Below are 19,690 nucleotides of genomic sequence, written 5' to 3'. Positions count from 1 at the left end.
TTGAGCTGTTAGAATGTCAGAAACATAATTTCTGATCAGAAAAATGCAATTTGTGACAAAGTGATTCAGTGGATGATGAGAATGTCAGTTTTGAAAAAGAACACTGTTCATTACTGAAATGCTCTCAATGAGCTGTTAGAATGTCAGAAACAAGCTTTCTGAGCTGAAAACTGCATTTTGTGACAAAGTGGATCAGTGGATAATGAGAATGTCAGTTGTGACAAAGAACACTGTTCATTACTAAAATGCTCTAATTGAGCTGTTAGAATGTCAGAAACAAGCTTTCTGAGCAGAAAAATGCATTTTGTGACAAAGTGATTCAGTGGATGATGAGAATGTCAGTTTTGACAAAGAACACTGTTCATTACTGAAATGCTCTAATTGAGCTGTTAGAATGTCAGAAAAAGGCTTTCTGATCAGAAAAATGCATTTTGTGACAAAGTGCATCAGTGTATGATGAGAATGTCAGTTTTGACAAAGAACACTTTTCATTACTAAAATGCTCTCATTGAGCTGTTAGAATGTCAGAAACAAGCTTTCTGAGCTGAAAACTGCATTTTGTGACAAAGTGCATCAGTGCATAATGAGAATGTCAGTTGTGACAAAGAACACTGTTCATTACTAAAATGCTCTAATTGAGCTGTTAGAATGTCAGAAACAAGCTTTCTGGGCAGAAAAATGCATTTTGTGACAAAGTGATTCAGTGGATGATGAGAATGTCAGTTGTGACAAAGAACATTGTTCATTACTAAAATGCTCTAATTGAGCTGTTAGAATGTCAGAAACAAGCTTTCTGAGCAGAAAAATGCATTTTGTGACAAAGTGATTCAGTGGATGATGAGAATGTCAGTTTTGACAAAGAACACTGTTCATTACTGAAATGCTCTCAATGAGCTGTTAGAATGTCAGAAACAAGCTTTCTGAGAAGAAAAATGCATTTTGTGACAAAGTGATTCAGTGGATGATGAGAATGTCAGTTTTGACAAAGAACACTGTTCATTACTGAAATGCTCTCAATGAGCTGTTAGAATGTCAGAAACAAGCTTTCTGAGCTGAAAACTGCATTTTGTGACAGAGTGCATCAGTGGATGATGAGAATGTCAGTTTTGACAAAGAACACTGTTCATTACTGAAATGCTCTAATTGAGCTGTTAGAATGTCAGAAACAAGCTTTCTGAGCTGAAAACTGCATTTTGTGACAAAGTGCATCAGTGGATGATGAGAATGTCAGTTGTGACAAAGAACACTGTTCATTACTAAAATGCTCTAATTGAGCTGTTAGAATGTCAGAAACAAGCTTTCTGAGCAGAAAAATGCATTTTGTGACAAAGTGATTCAGTGGATGATGAGAATGTCAGTTTTGACAAAGAACACTGTTCATTACTGAAATGCTATCAGTGACCTGTTAGAATGTCAGAAACAAGCTGTCTGAGCAGAAAAATGCATTTTGTGACAAAGTGATTCAGTGGATGATGAGAATGTCAAGTTTTGACAAAGAACACTGTTCATTACTGAAATGCTCTAATTGAGCTGTTAGAATGTCAGAAACAAGCTTTCTGATCAGAAAAAAGCATTTTGTGACAAAGTGATTCAGTGGATAATGAGAATGTCAGTTTTGACAAAGAACACTGTTCATTACAAAAAAGCTCTAATTGAGCTGTTAGAATGTCAGAAACAAGCTTTCTGAGCTGAAAACTGCATTTTGTGACAAAGTGCATCAGTGCATGATGAGAATGTCAGTTTTGACAAAGAACACTGTTCATTACTAAAATGCTCTAATTGAGCTGTTAGAATGTCAGAAACAAGCTTTCTGAGCAGAAAAATGCATTTTTTGACAAAGTGATTCAGTGGATGATGAGAATGTCAGTTTTGACAAAGAACACTGTTCATTACTGAAATGCTCTAATTGAGCTGTTAGAATGTCAGAAACAAGCTTTCTGATCAGAAAAATGCATTTGGTGACAAAGTGATTCAGTGGATGATGAGAATGTCAGTTTTGACAAAGAACACTGTTCATTACTGAAAAGCTCTAATTGAGCTGTTAGAATGTCAGAAACAAGCTTTCTGAGCTGAAAACTGCATTTTGTGACAAAGTGCATCAGTGGATGATGAGAATGTCAGTTTTGACAAAGAACACTTTTCATTACTAAAATGCTCTCATTGAGCTGTTAGAATGTCAGAAACAAGCTTTCTGAGCTGAAAACTGCATTTTGTGACAAAGTGCATCAGTGCATGATGAGAATGTCAGTTGTGACAAAGAACACTGTTCATTACTAAAATGCTCTAATTGAGCTGTTAGAATGTCAGAAACAAGCGTTCTGAGCAGAAAACTGCATTTTGTGACAAAGTGATTCAGTGGATGATGAGAATGTCAGTTTTGACAAAGAACACTGTTCATTACTGAAATGCTCTAATTGAGCTGTTAGAATGTCAGAAACATAATTTCTGATCAGAAAAATGCAATTTGTGACAAAGTGATTCAGTGGATGATGAGAATGTCAGTTTTGAAAAAGAACACTGTTCATTACTGAAATGCTCTCAATGAGCTGTTAGAATGTCAGAAACAAGCTTTCTGAGCTGAAAACTGCATTTTGTGACAAAGTGCATCAGTGGATGATGAGAATGTCAGTTGTGACAAAGAACACTGTTCATTACTAAAATGCTCTAATTGAGCTGTTAGAATGTCAGAAACAAGCTTTCTGAGCAGAAAAATGCATTTTGTGACAAAGTGATTCAGTGGATGATGAGAATGTCAGTTTTGACAAAGAACACTGTTCATTACTGAAATGCTCTAATTGAGCTGTTAGAATGTCAGAAACAAGCTTTCTGAGCAGAAAAATGCATTTTGTGACAAAGTGATTCAGTGGATGATGAGAATGTCAGTTTTGACAAAGAACACTGTTCATTACTGAAATGCTCTAATTGAGCTGTTAGAATGTCAGAAACAAGCTTTCTGATCAGAAAAATGCATTTGGTGACAAAGTGATTCAGTGGATGATGAGAATGTCAGTTTTGACAAAGAACACTGTTCATTACTAAAATGCTCTAATTGAGCTGTTAGAATGTCAGAAACAAGCTTTCTGAGCAGAAAAATGCATTTTGTGACAAAGTGATTCAGTGGATGATGAGAATGTCAGTTTTGACAAAGAACACTGTTCATTACTGAAATGCTCTAATTGAGCTGTTAGAATGTCAGAAACATAATTTCTGATCAGAAAAATGCAATTTGTGACAAAGTGATTCAGTGGATGATGAGAATGTCAGTTTTGACAAAGAACAATGTTCATTACTGAAATGCTCTCAGTGACCTGTTAGAATGTCAGAAACAAGCTGTCTGAGCAGAAAAATGCATTTTGTGACAAAGTGATTCAGTGGATGATGAAAATGTCAGTTTTGACAAAGAACACTGTTCATTATGAAATGCTCTAATTGAGCTGTTAGAATGTCAGAAACAAGCTTTCTGAGCTGAAAACTGCATTTTGTGACAAAGTGCATCAGTGCATGATGAGAATGTCAGTTGTGACAAAGAACACTGTTCATTACTAAAATGCTCTAATTGAGCTGTTAGAATGTCAGAAACAAGCTTTCTGAGCAGAAAAATGCATTTTGTGACAAAGTGATTCAGTGGATGATGAGAATGTCAGTTTTGACAAAGAACACTGTTCATTACTGAAATGCTCTCAATGAGCTGTTAGAATGTCAGAAACAAGCTTTCTGAGCAGAAAAATGCATTTTGTGACAAAGTGCATCAGTGCATGATGAGAATGTCAGTTGTGACAAAGAACACTGTTCATTACTAAAATGCTCTAATTGAGCTGTTAGAATGTCAGAAACAAGCTTTCTGAGCAGAAAAATGCATTTTGTGACAAAGTGATTCAGTGGATGATGAGAATGTCAGTTTTGACAAAGAACACTGTTCATTACTGAAATGCTCTCAATGAGCTGTTAGAATGTCAGAAACAAGCTTTCTGAGAAGAAAAATGCATTTTGTGACAAAGTGATTCAGTGGATGATGAGAATGTCAGTTTTGACAAAGAACACTGTTCATTACTGAAATGCTCTCAATGAGCTGTTAGAATGTCAGAAACAAGCTTTCTGAGCTGAAAACTGCATTTTGTGACAGAGTGCATCAGTGGATGATGAGAATGTCAGTTTTGACAAAGAACACTGTTCATTACTGAAATGCTCTAATTGAGCTGTTAGAATGTCAGAAACAAGCTTTCTGAGCTGAAAACTGCATTTTGTGACAAAGTGCATCAGTGGATGATGAGAATGTCAGTTGTGACAAAGAACACTGTTCATTACTAAAATGCTCTAATTGGGCTGTTAGAATGTCAGAAACAAGCTTTCTGAGCAGAAAAATGCATTTTGTGACAAAGTGATTCAGTGGATGATGAGAATGTCAGTTTTGACAAAGAACACTGTTCATTACTGAAATGCTCTAATTGAGCTGTTAGAATGTCAGAAACAAGCTTTCTGATCAGAAAAATGCATTTGGTGACAAAGTGATTCAGTGGATGATGAGAATGTCAGTTTTGACATAGAACACTGTTCATTACTGAAAAGCTCTAATTGAGCTGTTAGAATGTCAGAAACAAGCTTTCTGAGCTGAAAACTGCATTTTGTGACAAAGTGCATCAGTGGATGATGAGAATGTCAGTTGTGACAAAGAACATTGTTCATTACTGAAATGCTCTCAATGAGCTGTTAGAATGTCAGAAACAAGCTTTCTGAGAAGAAAAATGCATTTTGTGACAAAGTGATTCAGTGGATGATGAGAATGTCAGTTTTGACAAAGAACACTGTTCATTACTGAAATGCTCTCAATGAGCTGTTAGAATGTCAGAAACAAGCTTTCTGAGCTGAAAACTGCATTTTGTGACAGAGTGCATCAGTGGATGATGAGAATGTCAGTTTTGACAAAGAACACTGTTCATTACTGAAATGCTCTAATTGAGCTGTTAGAATGTCAGAAACAAGCTTTCTGAGCTGAAAACTGCATTTTGTGACAAAGTGCATCAGTGGATGATGAGAATGTCAGTTGTGACAAAGAACACTGTTCATTACTAAAATGCTCTAATTGAGCTGTTAGAATGTCAGAAACAAGCTTTCTGAGCAGAAAAATGCATTTTGTGACAAAGTGATTCAGTGGATGATGAGAATGTCAGTTTTGACAAAGAACACTGTTCATTACTGAAATGCTATCAGTGACCTGTTAGAATGTCAGAAACAAGCTGTCTGAGCAGAAAAATGCATTTTGTGACAAAGTGATTCAGTGGATGATGAGAATGTCAAGTTTTGACAAAGAACACTGTTCATTACTGAAATGCTCTAATTGAGCTGTTAGAATGTCAGAAACAAGCTTTCTGATCAGAAAAAAGCATTTTGTGACAAACTGATTCAGTGGATAATGAGAATGTCAGTTTTGACAAAGAACACTGTTCATTACAAAAAAGCTCTAATTGAGCTGTTAGAATGTCAGAAACAAGCTTTCTGAGCTGAAAACTGCATTTTGTGACAAAGTGCATCAGTGCATGATGAGAATGTCAGTTTTGACAAAGAACACTGTTCATTACTAAAATGCTCTAATTGAGCTGTTAGAATGTCAGAAACAAGCTTTCTGAGCAGAAAAATGCATTTTTTGACAAAGTGATTCAGTGGATGATGAGAATGTCAGTTTTGACAAAGAACACTGTTCATTACTGAAATGCTCTAATTGAGCTGTTAGAATGTCAGAAACAAGCTTTCTGATCAGAAAAATGCATTTGGTGACAAAGTGATTCAGTGGATGATGAGAATGTCAGTTTTGACAAAGAACACTGTTCATTACTGAAAAGCTCTAATTGAGCTGTTAGAATGTCAGAAACAAGCTTTCTGAGCTGAAAACTGCATTTTGTGACAAAGTGCATCAGTGGATGATGAGAATGTCAGTTTTGACAAAGAACACTTTTCATTACTAAAATGCTCTCATTGAGCTGTTAGAATGTCAGAAACAAGCTTTCTGAGCTGAAAACTGCATTTTGTGACAAAGTGCATCAGTGCATGATGAGAATGTCAGTTGTGACAAAGAACACTGTTCATTACTAAAATGCTCTAATTGAGCTGTTAGAATGTCAGAAACAAGCTTTCTGAGCAGAAAACTGCATTTTGTGACAAAGTGATTCAGTGGATGATGAGAATGTCAGTTTTGACAAAGAACACTGTTCATTACTGAAATGCTCTAATTGAGCTGTTAGAATGTCAGAAACATAATTTCTGATCAGAAAAATGCAATTTGTGACAAAGTGATTCAGTGGATGATGAGAATGTCAGTTTTGAAAAAGAACACTGTTCATTACTGAAATGCTCTCAATGAGCTGTTAGAATGTCAGAAACAAGCTTTCTGAGCTGAAAACTGCATTTTGTGACAAAGTGCATCAGTGGATGATGAGAATGTCAGTTGTGACAAAGAACACTGTTCATTACTAAAATGCTCTAATTGAGCTGTTAGAATGTCAGAAACAAGCTTTCTGAGCAGAAAAATGCATTTTGTGACAAAGTGATTCAGTGGATGATGAGAATGTCAGTTTTGACAAAGAACACTGTTCATTACTGAAATGCTCTAATATAGCTGTTAGAATGTCAGAAACAAGCTTTCTGAGCAGAAAAATGCATTTTGTGACAAAGTGATTCAGTGGATGATGAGAATGTCAGTTTTGACAAAGAACACTGTTCATTACTGAAATGCTCTAATTGAGCTGTTAGAATGTCAGAAACAAGCTTTCTGATCAGAAAAATGCATTTGGTGACAAAGTGCATCAGTGGATGATGAGAATGTCAGTTTTGACAAAGAACACTGTTCATTACTAAAATGCTCTAATTGAGCTGTTAGAATGTCAGAAACAAGCTTTCTGAGCAGAAAAATGCATTTTGTGACAAAGTGATTCAGTGGATGATGAGAATGTCAGTTTTGACAAAGAACACTGTTCATTACTGAAATGCTCTAATTGAGCTGTTAGAATGTCAGAAACATAATTTCTGATCAGAAAAATGCAATTTGTGACAAAGTGATTCAGTGGATGATGAGAATGTCAGTTTTGACAAAGAACAATGTTCATTACTGAAATGCTCTCAGTGACCTGTTAGAATGTCAGAAACAAGCTGTCTGAGCAGAAAAATGCATTTTGTGACAAAGTGATTCAGTGGATGATGAAAATGTCAGTTTTGACAAAGAACACTGTTCATTATGAAATGCTCTAATTGAGCTGTTAGAATGTCAGAAACAAGCTTTCTGAGCTGAAAACTGCATTTTGTGACAAAGTGCATCAGTGCATGATGAGAATGTCAGTTGTGACAAAGAACACTGTTCATTACTAAAATGCTCTAATTGAGCTGTTAGAATGTCAGAAACAAGCTTTCTGAGCAGAAAAATGCATTTTGTGACAAAGTGCATCAGTGCATGATGAGAATGTCAGTTGTGACAAAGAACACTGTTCATTACTAAAATGCTCTAATTGAGCTGTTAGAATGTCAGAAACAAGCTTTCTGAGCAGAAAAATGCATTTTGTGACAAAGTGATTCAGTGGATGATGAGAATGTCAGTTTTGACAAAGAACACTGTTCATTACTGAAATGCTCTCAATGAGCTGTTAGAATGTCAGAAACAAGCTTTCTGAGAAGAAAAATGCATTTTGTGACAAAGTGATTCAGTGGATGATGAGAATGTCAGTTTTGACAAAGAACACTGTTCATTACTGAAATGCTCTCAATGAGCTGTTAGAATGTCAGAAACAAGCTTTCTGAGCTGAAAACTGCATTTTGTGACAGAGTGCATCAGTGGATGATGAGAATGTCAGTTTTGACAAAGAACACTGTTCATTACTGAAATGCTCTAATTGAGCTGTTAGAATGTCAGAAACAAGCTTTCTGAGCTGAAAACTGCATTTTGTGACAAAGTGCATCAGTGGATGATGAGAATGTCAGTTGTGACAAAGAACACTGTTCATTACTAAAATGCTCTAATTGGGCTGTTAGAATGTCAGAAACAAGCTTTCTGAGCAGAAAAATGCATTTTGTGACAAAGTGATTCAGTGGATGATGAGAATGTCAGTTTTGACAAAGAACACTGTTCATTACTGAAATGCTCTAATTGAGCTGTTAGAATGTCAGAAACAAGCTTTCTGATCAGAAAAATGCATTTGGTGACAAAGTGATTCAGTGGATGATGAGAATGTCAGTTTTGACAAAGAACACTGTTCATTACTGAAAAGCTCTAATTGAGCTGTTAGAATGTCAGAAACAAGCTTTCTGAGCTGAAAACTGCATTTTGTGACAAAGTGCATCAGTGGATGATGAGAATGTCAGTTGTGACAAAGAACATTGTTCATTACTAAAATGCTCTAATTGAGCTGTTAGAATGTCAGAAACATAATTTCTGATCAGAAAAATGCAATTTGTGACAAAGTGATTCAGTGGATGATGAGAATGTCAGTTTTGACAAAGAACAATGTTCATTACTGAAATGCTCTCAGTGACCTGTTAGAATGTCAGAAACAAGCTGTCTGAGCAGAAAAATGCATTTTGTGACAAAGTGATTCAGTGGATGATGAGAATGTCAGTTTTGACAAAGAACACTGTTCATTATGAAATGCTCTAATTGAGCTGTTAGAATGTCAGAAACAAGCTTTCTGAGCAGAAAACTGCATTTTGTGACAAAGTGATTCAGTGGATGATGAGAATGTCAGTTTTGACAAAGAACACTGTTCATTACTGAAATGCTCTAATTGAGCTGTTAGAATGTCAGAAACATAATTTCTGATCAGAAAAATGCAATTTGTGACAAAGTGATTCAGTGGATGATGAGAATGTCAGTTTTGAAAAAGAACACTGTTCATTACTGAAATGCTCTCAATGAGCTGTTAGAATGTCAGAAACAAGCTTTCTGAGCTGAAAACTGCATTTTGTGACAAAGTGCATCAGTGGATGATGAGAATGTCAGTTGTGACAAAGAACACTGTTCTTTACTAAAATGCTCTAATTGAGCTGTTAGAATGTCAGAAACAAGCTTTCTGAGCAGAAAAATGCATTTTGTGACAAAGTGATTCAGTGGATGATGAGAATGTCAGTTTTGACAAAGAACACTGTTCATTACTGAAATGCTCTAATATAGCTGTTAGAATGTCAGAAACAAGCTTTCTGAGCAGAAAAATGCATTTTGTGACAAAGTGATTCAGTGGATGATGAGAATGTCAGTTTTGACAAAGAACACTGTTCATTACTGAAATGCTCTAATTGAGCTGTTAGAATGTCAGAAACAAGCTTTCTGATCAGAAAAATGCATTTGGTGACAAAGTGATTCAGTGGATGATGAGAATGTCAGTTTTGACAAAGAACACTGTTCATTACTAAAATGCTCTAATTGAGCTGTTAGAATGTCAGAAACAAGCTTTCTGAGCAGAAAAATGCATTTTGTGACAAAGTGATTCAGTGGATGATGAGAATGTCAGTTTTGACAAAGAACACTGTTCATTACTGAAATGCTCTAATTGAGCTGTTAGAATGTCAGAAACATAATTTCTGATCAGAAAAATGCAATTTGTGACAAAGTGATTCAGTGGATGATGAGAATGTCAGTTTTGACAAAGAACAATGTTCATTACTGAAATGCTCTCAGTGACCTGTTAGAATGTCAGAAACAAGCTGTCTGAGCAGAAAAATGCATTTTGTGACAAAGTGATTCAGTGGATGATGAAAATGTCAGTTTTGACAAAGAACACTGTTCATTATGAAATGCTCTAATTGAGCTGTTAGAATGTCAGAAACAAGCTTTCTGAGCTGAAAACTGCATTTTGTGACAAAGTGCATCAGTGCATGATGAGAATGTCAGTTGTGACAAAGAACACTGTTCATTACTAAAATGCTCTAATTGAGCTGTTAGAATGTCAGAAACAAGCTTTCTGAGCAGAAAAATGCATTTTGTGACAAAGTGCATCAGTGCATGATGAGAATGTCAGTTGTGACAAAGAACACTGTTCATTACTAAAATGCTCTAATTGAGCTGTTAGAATGTCAGAAACAAGCTTTCTGAGCAGAAAAATGCATTTTGTGACAAAGTGATTCAGTGGATGATGAGAATGTCAGTTTTGACAAAGAACACTGTTCATTACTGAAATGCTCTCAATGAGCTGTTAGAATGTCAGAAACAAGCTTTCTGAGAAGAAAAATGCATTTTGTGACAAAGTGATTCAGTGGATGATGAGAATGTCAGTTTTGACAAAGAACACTGTTCATTACTGAAATGCTCTCAATGAGCTGTTAGAATGTCAGAAACAAGCTTTCTGAGCTGAAAACTGCATTTTGTGACAGAGTGCATCAGTGGATGATGAGAATGTCAGTTTTGACAAAGAACACTGTTCATTACTGAAATGCTCTAATTGAGCTGTTAGAATGTCAGAAACAAGCTTTCTGAGCTGAAAACTGCATTTTGTGACAAAGTGCATCAGTGGATGATGAGAATGTCAGTTGTGACAAAGAACACTGTTCATTACTAAAATGCTCTAATTGGGCTGTTAGAATGTCAGAAACAAGCTTTCTGAGCAGAAAAATGCATTTTGTGACAAAGTGATTCAGTGGATGATGAGAATGTCAGTTTTGACAAAGAACACTGTTCATTACTGAAATGCTCTAATTGAGCTGTTAGAATGTCAGAAACAAGCTTTCTGATCAGAAAAATGCATTTGGTGACAAAGTGATTCAGTGGATGATGAGAATGTCAGTTTTGACAAAGAACACTGTTCATTACTGAAAAGCTCTAATTGAGCTGTTAGAATGTCAGAAACAAGCTTTCTGAGCTGAAAACTGCATTTTGTGACAAAGTGCATCAGTGGATGATGAGAATGTCAGTTGTGACAAAGAACATTGTTCATTACTAAAATGCTCTAATTGAGCTGTTAGAATGTCAGAAACATAATTTCTGATCAGAAAAATGCAATTTGTGACAAAGTGATTCAGTGGATGATGAGAATGTCAGTTTTGACAAAGAACAATGTTCATTACTGAAATGCTCTCAGTGACCTGTTAGAATGTCAGAAACAAGCTGTCTGAGCAGAAAAATGCATTTTGTGACAAAGTGATTCAGTGGATGATGAAAATGTCAGTTTTGACAAAGAACACTGTTCATTATGAAATGCTCTAATTGAGCTGTTAGAATGTCAGAAACAAGCTTTCTGAGCTGAAAACTGCATTTTGTGACAAAGTGCATCAGTGCATGATGAGAATGTCAGTTGTGACAAAGAACACTGTTCATTACTAAAATGCTCTAATTGAGCTGTTAGAATGTCAGAAACAAGCTTTCTGAGCAGAAAAATGCATTTTGTGACAAAGTGATTCAGTGGATGATGAGAATGTCAGTTTTGACAAAGAACACTGTTCATTACTAAAATGCTCTAATTGAGCTGTTAGAATGTCAGAAACAAGCTTTCTGAGCAGAAAAATGCATTTTGTGACAAAGTGATTCAGTGGATGATGAGAATGTCAGTTTTGACAAAGAACACTGTTCATTACTGAAATGCTCTCAATGAGCTGTTAGAATGTCAGAAACAAGCTTTCTGAGAAGAAAAATGCATTTTGTGACAAAGTGATTCAGTGGATGATGAGAATGTCAGTTTTGACAAAGAACACTGTTCATTACTGAAATGCTCTCAATGAGCTGTTAGAATGTCAGAAACAAGCTTTCCGAGCTGAAAACTGCATTTTGTGACAGAGTGCATCAGTGGATGATGAGAATGTCAGTTTTGACAAGGAACACTGTTCATTACTGAAATGCTCTAATTGAGCTGTTAGAATGTCAGAAACAAGCTTTCTGAGCTGAAAACTGCATTTTGTGACAAAGTGCATCAGTGGATGATGAGAATGTCAGTTGTGACAATGAACACTGTTCATTACTAAAATGCTCTAATTGAGCTGTTAGAATGTCAGAAACAAGCTTTCTGAGCAGAAAAATGCATTTTGTGACAAAGTGATTCAGTGGATGATGAGAATGTCAGTTTTGACAAAGAACACTGTTCATTACTGAAATGCTATCAGTGACCTGTTAGAATGTCAGAAACAAGCTTTCTGAGCTGAAAACTGCATTTTGTGACAAAGTGCATCAGTGGATGATGAGAATGTCAGTTGTGACAATGAACACTGTTCATTACTAAAATGCTCTAATTGAGCTGTTAGAATGTCAGAAACAAGCTTTCTGAGCAGAAAAATTTATTTGGTGACAAAGTGATTCAGTGGATGATGAGAATGTCAGTTTTGACAAAGAACACTGTTCATTACTGAAATGCTATCAGTGACCTGTTAGAATGTCAGAAACAAGCTTTCTGAGCTGAAAACTGCATTTTGTGACAAAGTGCATCAGTGGATGATGAGAATGTCAGTTGTGACAAAGAACATTGTTCATTACTAAAATGCTCTAATTGAGCTGTTAGAATGTCAGAAACAAGCTTTCTGAGCAGAAAAAAGCATTTTGTGACAAAGTGATTCAGTGGATGATGAGAATGTCAGTTTTGACAAAGAACACTGTTCATTACTGAAATGCTCTAATTAAGCTGTTAGAATGTCAGAAACAAGCTTTCTGATCAGAAAAATGCATTTGGTGACAAAGTGATTCAGTGGATGATGAGAATGTCAGTTTTGACAAAGAACACTGTTCATTACTGAAATGCTCTAATTGAGCTGTTAGAATGTCAGAAACAAGCTTTCTGAGCTGAAAACTGCATTTTGTGACAAACTGCATTAGTGGATGATGAGAATGTCAGTTTTGACAAAGAACACTGTTCATTACTGAAATGCTCTAATTGAGCTGTTAGAATGTCAGAAACAAGCTTTCTGAGCAGAAAAAAGCATTTTGTGACAAAGTGATTCAGTGGATGATGAGAATGTCAGTTTTGACAAAGAACACTGTTCATTACTGAAATGCTATCAGTGACCTGTTAGAATGTCAGAAACAAGCTGTCTGAGCAGAAAAATGCATTTTGTGACAAAGTGATTCAGTGGATGATGAGAATGTCAGTTTTGACAAAGAACACTGTTCATTACTGAAATGCTCTAAATTGAGCTGTTAGAATGTCAGAAACAAGCTTTCTGATCAGAAAAAAGCATTTTGTGACAAAGTGATTCAGTGGATAATGAGAATGTCAGTTTTGACAAAGAACACTGTTCATTACAAAAAAGCTCTAATTGAGCTGTTAGAATGTCAGAAACAAGCTTTCTGAGCTGAAAACTGCATTTTGTGACAAAGTGCATCAGTGCATGATGAGAATGTCAGTTGTGACAAAGAACACTGTTATTACTAAAATGCTCTAATTGAGCTGTTAGAATGTCAGAAACAAGCTTTCTGAGCAGAAAAATGCATTTTGTGACAAAGTGATTCAGTGGATGATGAGAATGTCAGTTTTGACAAAGAACACTGTTCATTACTGAAATGCTCTCAATGAGCTGTTAGAATGTCAGAAACAAGCTTTCTGAGCTGAAAACTGCATTTTTTTGACAGAGTGCATCAGTGGATGATGAGAATGTCAGTTTTGACAAAGAACACTGTTCATTACTGAAATGCTCTAATTGAGCTGTTAGAATGTCAGAAACAAGCTTTCTGAGCTGAAAACTGCATTTTGTGACAAAGTGCATCAGTGGATGATGAGAATGTCAATTGTGACAAAGAACACTGTTCATTACTAAAATGCTCTAATTGAGCTGTTAGAATGTCAGAAACAAGCTTTCTGAGCAGAAAAATGCATTTTGTGACAAAGTGATTCAGTGGATGATGAGAATGTCAGTTTTGACAAAGAACACTGTTCATTACTGAAATGCTATCAGTGACCTGTTAGAATGTCAGAAACAAGCTGTCTGAGCAGAAAAATGCATTTTGTGACAAAGTGATTCAGTGGATGATGAGAATGTCAAGTTTTGACAAAGAACACTGTTCATTACTGAAATGCTCTAATTGAGCTGTTAGAATGTCAGAAACAAGCTTTCTGATCAGAAAAAAGCATTTTGTGACAAAGTGATTCAGTGGATAATGAGAATGTCAGTTTTGACAAAGAACACTGTTCATTACAAAAAAGCTCTAATTGAGCTGTTAGAATGTCAGAAACAAGCTTTCTGAGCTGAAAACTGCATTTTGTGACAAAGTGCATCAGTGCATGATGAGAATGTCAGTTGTGACAAAGAACACTGTTCATTACTAAAATGCTCTAATTGAGCTGTTAGAATGTCAGAAACAAGCTTTCTGAGCAGAAAAATGCATTTTGTGACAAAGTGATTCAGTGGATGATGAGAATGTCAGTTTTGACAAAGAACACTGTTCATTACTGAAATGCTCTAATTGAGCTATTAGAATGTCAGAAACAAGCTTTCTGAGCTGAAAACTGCATTTTGTGACAAAGTGCATCAGTGCATGATGAGAATGTCAGTTGTGACAAAGAACACTGTTCATTACTAAAATGCTCTAATTGAGCTGTTAGAATGTCAGAAACAAGCTTTCTGAGCAGAAAAATGCATTTTGTGACAAAGTGATTCAGTGGATGATGAGAATGTCAGTTTTGACAAAGAACACTGTTCATTACTGAAATGCTCTCAATGAGCTGTTAGAATGTCAGAAACAAGCTTTCTGAGCAGAAAAATGCATTTTGTGACAAAGTGCATCAGTGCATGATGAGAATGTCAGTTTTGACAAAGAACACTGTTCATTACTAAAATGCTCTAATTGAGCTGTTAGAATGTCAGAAACAAGCTTTCTGAGCAGAAAAATGCATTTTGTGACAAAGTGATTCAGTGGATGATGAGAATGTCAGTTTTGACAAAGAACACTGTTCATTACTGAAATGCTCTCAATGAGCTGTTAGAATGTCAGAAACAAGCTTTCTGAGAAGAAAAATGCATTTTGTGACAAAGTGATTCAGTGGATGATGAGAATGTCAGTTTTGACAAAGAACACTGTTCATTACTGAAATGCTCTCAATGAGCTGTTAGAATGTCAGAAACAAGCTTTCCGAGCTGAAAACTGCATTTTGTGACAGAGTGCATCAGTGGATGATGAGAATGTCAGTTTTGACAAGGAACACTGTTCATTACTGAAATGCTCTAATTGAGCTGTTAGAATGTCAGAAACAAGCTTTCTGAGCTGAAAACTGCATTTTGTGACAAAGTGCATCAGTGGATGATGAGAATGTCAGTTGTGACAATGAACACTGTTCATTACTAAAATGCTCTAATTGAGCTGTTAGAATGTCAGAAACAAGCTTTCTGAGCAGAAAAATGCATTTTGTGACAAAGTGATTCAGTGGATGATGAGAATGTCAGTTTTGACAAAGAACACTGTTCATTACTGAAATGCTATCAGTGACCTGTTAGAATGTCAGAAACAAGCTGTCTGAGCAGAAAAATGCATTTTGTGACAAAGTGATTCAGTGGATGATGAGAATGTCAAGTTTTGACAAAGAACACTGTTCATTACTGAAATGCTCTAATTGAGCTGTTAGAATGTCAGAAACAAGCTTTCTGATCAGAAAAAAGCATTTTGTGACAAAGTGATTCAGTGGATAATGAGAATGTCAGTTTTGACAAAGAACACTGTTCATTACAAAAAAGCTCTAATTGAGCTGTTAGAATGTCAGAAACAAGCTTTCTGAGCTGAAAACTGCATTTTGTGACAAAGTGCATCAGTGCATGATGAGAATGTCAGTTGTGACAAAGAACACTGTTCATTACTAAAATGCTCTAATTGAGCTGTTAGAATGTCAGAAACAAGCTTTCTGAGCAGAAAAATGCATTTTGTGACAAAGTGATTCAGTGGATGATGAGAATGTCAGTTTTGACAAAGAACACTGTTCATTACTGAAATGCTCTAATTGAGCTATTAGAATGTCAGAAACAAGCTTTCTGAGCTGAAAACTGCATTTTGTGACAAAGTGCATCAGTGCATGATGAGAATGTCAGTTGTGACAAAGAACACTGTTCATTACTAAAATGCTCTAATTGAGCTGTTAGAATGTCAGAAACAAGCTTTCTGAGCAGAAAAATGCATTTTGTGACAAAGTGATTCAGTGGATGATGAGAATGTCAGTTTTGACAAAGAACACTGTTCATTACTGAAATGCTCTCAATGAGCTGTTAGAATGTCAGAAACAAGCTTTCTGAGCAGAAAAATGCATTTTGTGACAAAGTGCATCAGTGCATGATGAGAATGTCAGTTTTGACAAAGAACACTGTTCATTACTAAAATGCTCTAATTGAGCTGTTAGAATGTCAGAAACAAGCTTTCTGAGCAGAAAAATGCATTTTGTGACAAAGTGATTCAGTGGATGATGAGAATGTCAGTTTTGACAAAGAACACTGTTCATTACTGAAATGCTCTCAATGAGCTGTTAGAATGTCAGAAACAAGCTTTCTGAGAAGAAAAATGCATTTTGTGACAAAGTGATTCAGTGGATGATGAGAATGTCAGTTTTGACAAAGAACACTGTTCATTACTGAAATGCTCTCAATGAGCTGTTAGAATGTCAGAAACAAGCTTTCCGAGCTGAAAACTGCATTTTGTGACAGAGTGCATCAGTGGATGATGAGAATGTCAGTTTTGACAAGGAACACTGTTCATTACTGAAATGCTCTAATTGAGCTGTTAGAATGTCAGAAACAAGCTTTCTGAGCTGAAAACTGCATTTTGTGACAAAGTGCATCAGTGGATGATGAGAATGTCAGTTGTGACAATGAACACTGTTCATTACTAAAATGCTCTAATTGAGCTGTTAGAATGTCAGAAACAAGCTTTCTGAGCAGAAAAATGCATTTTGTGACAAAGTGATTCAGTGGATGATGAGAATGTCAGTTTTGACAAAGAACACTGTTCATTACTGAAATGCTATCAGTGACCTGTTAGAATGTCAGAAACAAGCTTTCTGAGCTGAAAACTGCATTTTGTGACAAAGTGCATCAGTGGATGATGAGAATGTCAGTTGTGACAATGAACACTGTTCATTACTAAAATGCTCTAATTGAGCTGTTAGAATGTCAGAAACAAGCTTTCTGAGCAGAAAAATTTATTTGGTGACAAAGTGATTCAGTGGATGATGAGAATGTCAGTTTTGACAAAGAACACTGTTCATTACTGAAATGCTATCAGTGACCTGTTAGAATGTCAGAAACAAGCTTTCTGAGCTGAAAACTGCATTTTGTGACAAAGTGCATCAGTGGATGATGAGAATGTCAGTTGTGACAAAGAACATTGTTCATTACTAAAATGCTCTAATTGAGCTGTTAGAATGTCAGAAACAAGCTTTCTGAGCAGAAAAAAGCATTTTGTGACAAAGTGATTCAGTGGATGATGAGAATGTCAGTTTTGACAAAGAACACTGTTCATTACTGAAATGCTCTAATTAAGCTGTTAGAATGTCAGAAACAAGCTTTCTGATCAGAAAAATGCATTTGGTGACAAAGTGATTCAGTGGATGATGAGAATGTCAGTTTTGACAAAGAACACTGTTCATTACTGAAATGCTCTAATTGAGCTGTTAGAATGTCAGAAACAAGCTTTCTGAGCTGAAAACTGCATTTTGTGACAAACTGCATTAGTGGATGATGAGAATGTCAGTTTTGACAAAGAACACTGTTCATTACTGAAATGCTCTAATTGAGCTGTTAGAATGTCAGAAACATGCTTTCTGATCAGAAAAATGCATTTTGTGACAAAGTGATTCAGTGGATGATGAGAATGTCAGTTTTGACAAAGAACACTGTTCATTACTGAAATGCTATCAGTGACCTGTTAGAATGTCAGAAACAAGCTGTCTGAGCAGAAAAATGCATTTTGTGACAAAGTGATTCAGTGGATGATGAGAATGTCAGTTTTGACAAAGAACACTGTTCATTACTGAAATGCTCTAAATTGAGCTGTTAGAATGTCAGAAACAAGCTTTCTGATCAGAAAAAAGCATTTTGTGACAAAGTGATTCAGTGGATAATGAGAATGTCAGTTTTGACAAAGAACACTGTTCATTACAAAAAAGCTCTAATTGAGCTGTTAGAATGTCAGAAACAAGCTTTCTGAGCTGAAAACTGCATTTTGTGACAAAGTGCATCAGTGCATGATGAGAATGTCAGTTGTGACAAAGAACACTGTTATTACTAAAATGCTCTAATTGAGCTGTTAGAATGTCAGAAACAAGCTTTCTGAGCAGAAAAATGCATTTTGTGACAAAGTGATTCAGTGGATGATGAGAATGTCAGTTTTGACAAAGAACACTGTTCATTACTGAAATGCTCTCAATGAGCTGTTAGAATGTCAGAAACAAGCTTTCTGAGCTGAAAACTGCATTTTTTTGACAGAGTGCATCAGTGGATGATGAGAATGTCAGTTTTGACAAAGAACACTGTTCATTACTGAAATGCTCTAATTGAGCTGTTAGAATGTCAGAAACAAGCTTTCTGAGCTGAAAACTGCATTTTGTGACAAAGTGCATCAGTGGATGATGAGAATGTCAATTGTGACAAAGAACACTGTTCATTACTAAAATGCTCTAATTGAGCTGTTAGAATGTCAGAAACAAGCTTTCTGAGCAGAAAAATGCATTTTGTGACAAAGTGATTCAGTGGATGATGAGAATGTCAGTTTTGACAAAGAACACTGTTCATTACTGAAATGCTATCAGTGACCTGTTAGAATGTCAGAAACAAGCTGTCTGAGCAGAAAAATGCATTTTGTGACAAAGTGATTCAGTGGATGATGAGAATGTCAAGTTTTGACAAAGAACACTGTTCATTACTGAAATGCTCTAATTGAGCTGTTAGAATGTCAGAAACAAGCTTTCTGATCAGAAAAAAGCATTTTGTGACAAAGTGATTCAGTGGATAATGAGAATGTCAGTTTTGACAAAGAACACTGTTCATTACAAAAAAGCTCTAATTGAGCTGTTAGAATGTCAGAAACAAGCTTTCTGAGCTGAAAACTGCATTTTGTGACAAAGTGCATCAGTGCATGATGAGAATGTCAGTTGTGACAAAGAACACTGTTCATTACTAAAATGCTCTAATTGAGCTGTTAGAATGTCAGAAACAAGCTTTCTGAGCAGAAAAATGCATTTTGTGACAAAGTGATTCAGTGGATGATGAGAATGTCAGTTTTGACAAAGAACACTGTTCATTACTGAAATGCTCTAATTGAGCTATTAGAATGTCAGAAACAAGCTTTCTGATCAGAAAAATGCATTTGGTGACAAAGTGATTCAGTGGATGATGAGAATGTCAGTTTTGACAAAGAACACTGTTCATTACTGAAAAGCTCTAATTGAGCTGTTAGAATGTCAGAAACAAGCTTTCTGAGCTGAAAACTGCATTTTGTGACAAAGTGCATCAGTGGATGATGAGAATGTCAGTTGTGACAAAGAACACTTTTCATTACTAAAATGCTCTAATTGAGCTGTTAGAATGTCAGAAACAAGCTTTCTGAGCAGAAAAAAGCATTTTGTGACAAAGTGATTCAGTGGATGATGAGAATGTCAGTTTTGACAAAGAACACTGTTCATTACTGAAATGCTCTAATTGAGCTGTTAGAATGTCACAAACAAGCTTTCTGAGCTGAAAACTGCATTTTGTGACAAAGTGCATCAGTGCATGATGAGAATGTCAGTTGTGACAAAGAACACTGTTCATTACTAAAATGCTCTAATTG

This window comes from Barbatula barbatula (assembly GCF_947034865.1).
Source record: "Barbatula barbatula genome assembly, chromosome: 1".
Classification (NCBI taxonomy): Eukaryota; Metazoa; Chordata; class Actinopteri; order Cypriniformes; family Nemacheilidae; genus Barbatula; species Barbatula barbatula.
This window is presented reverse-complemented; position numbering follows the sequence as displayed.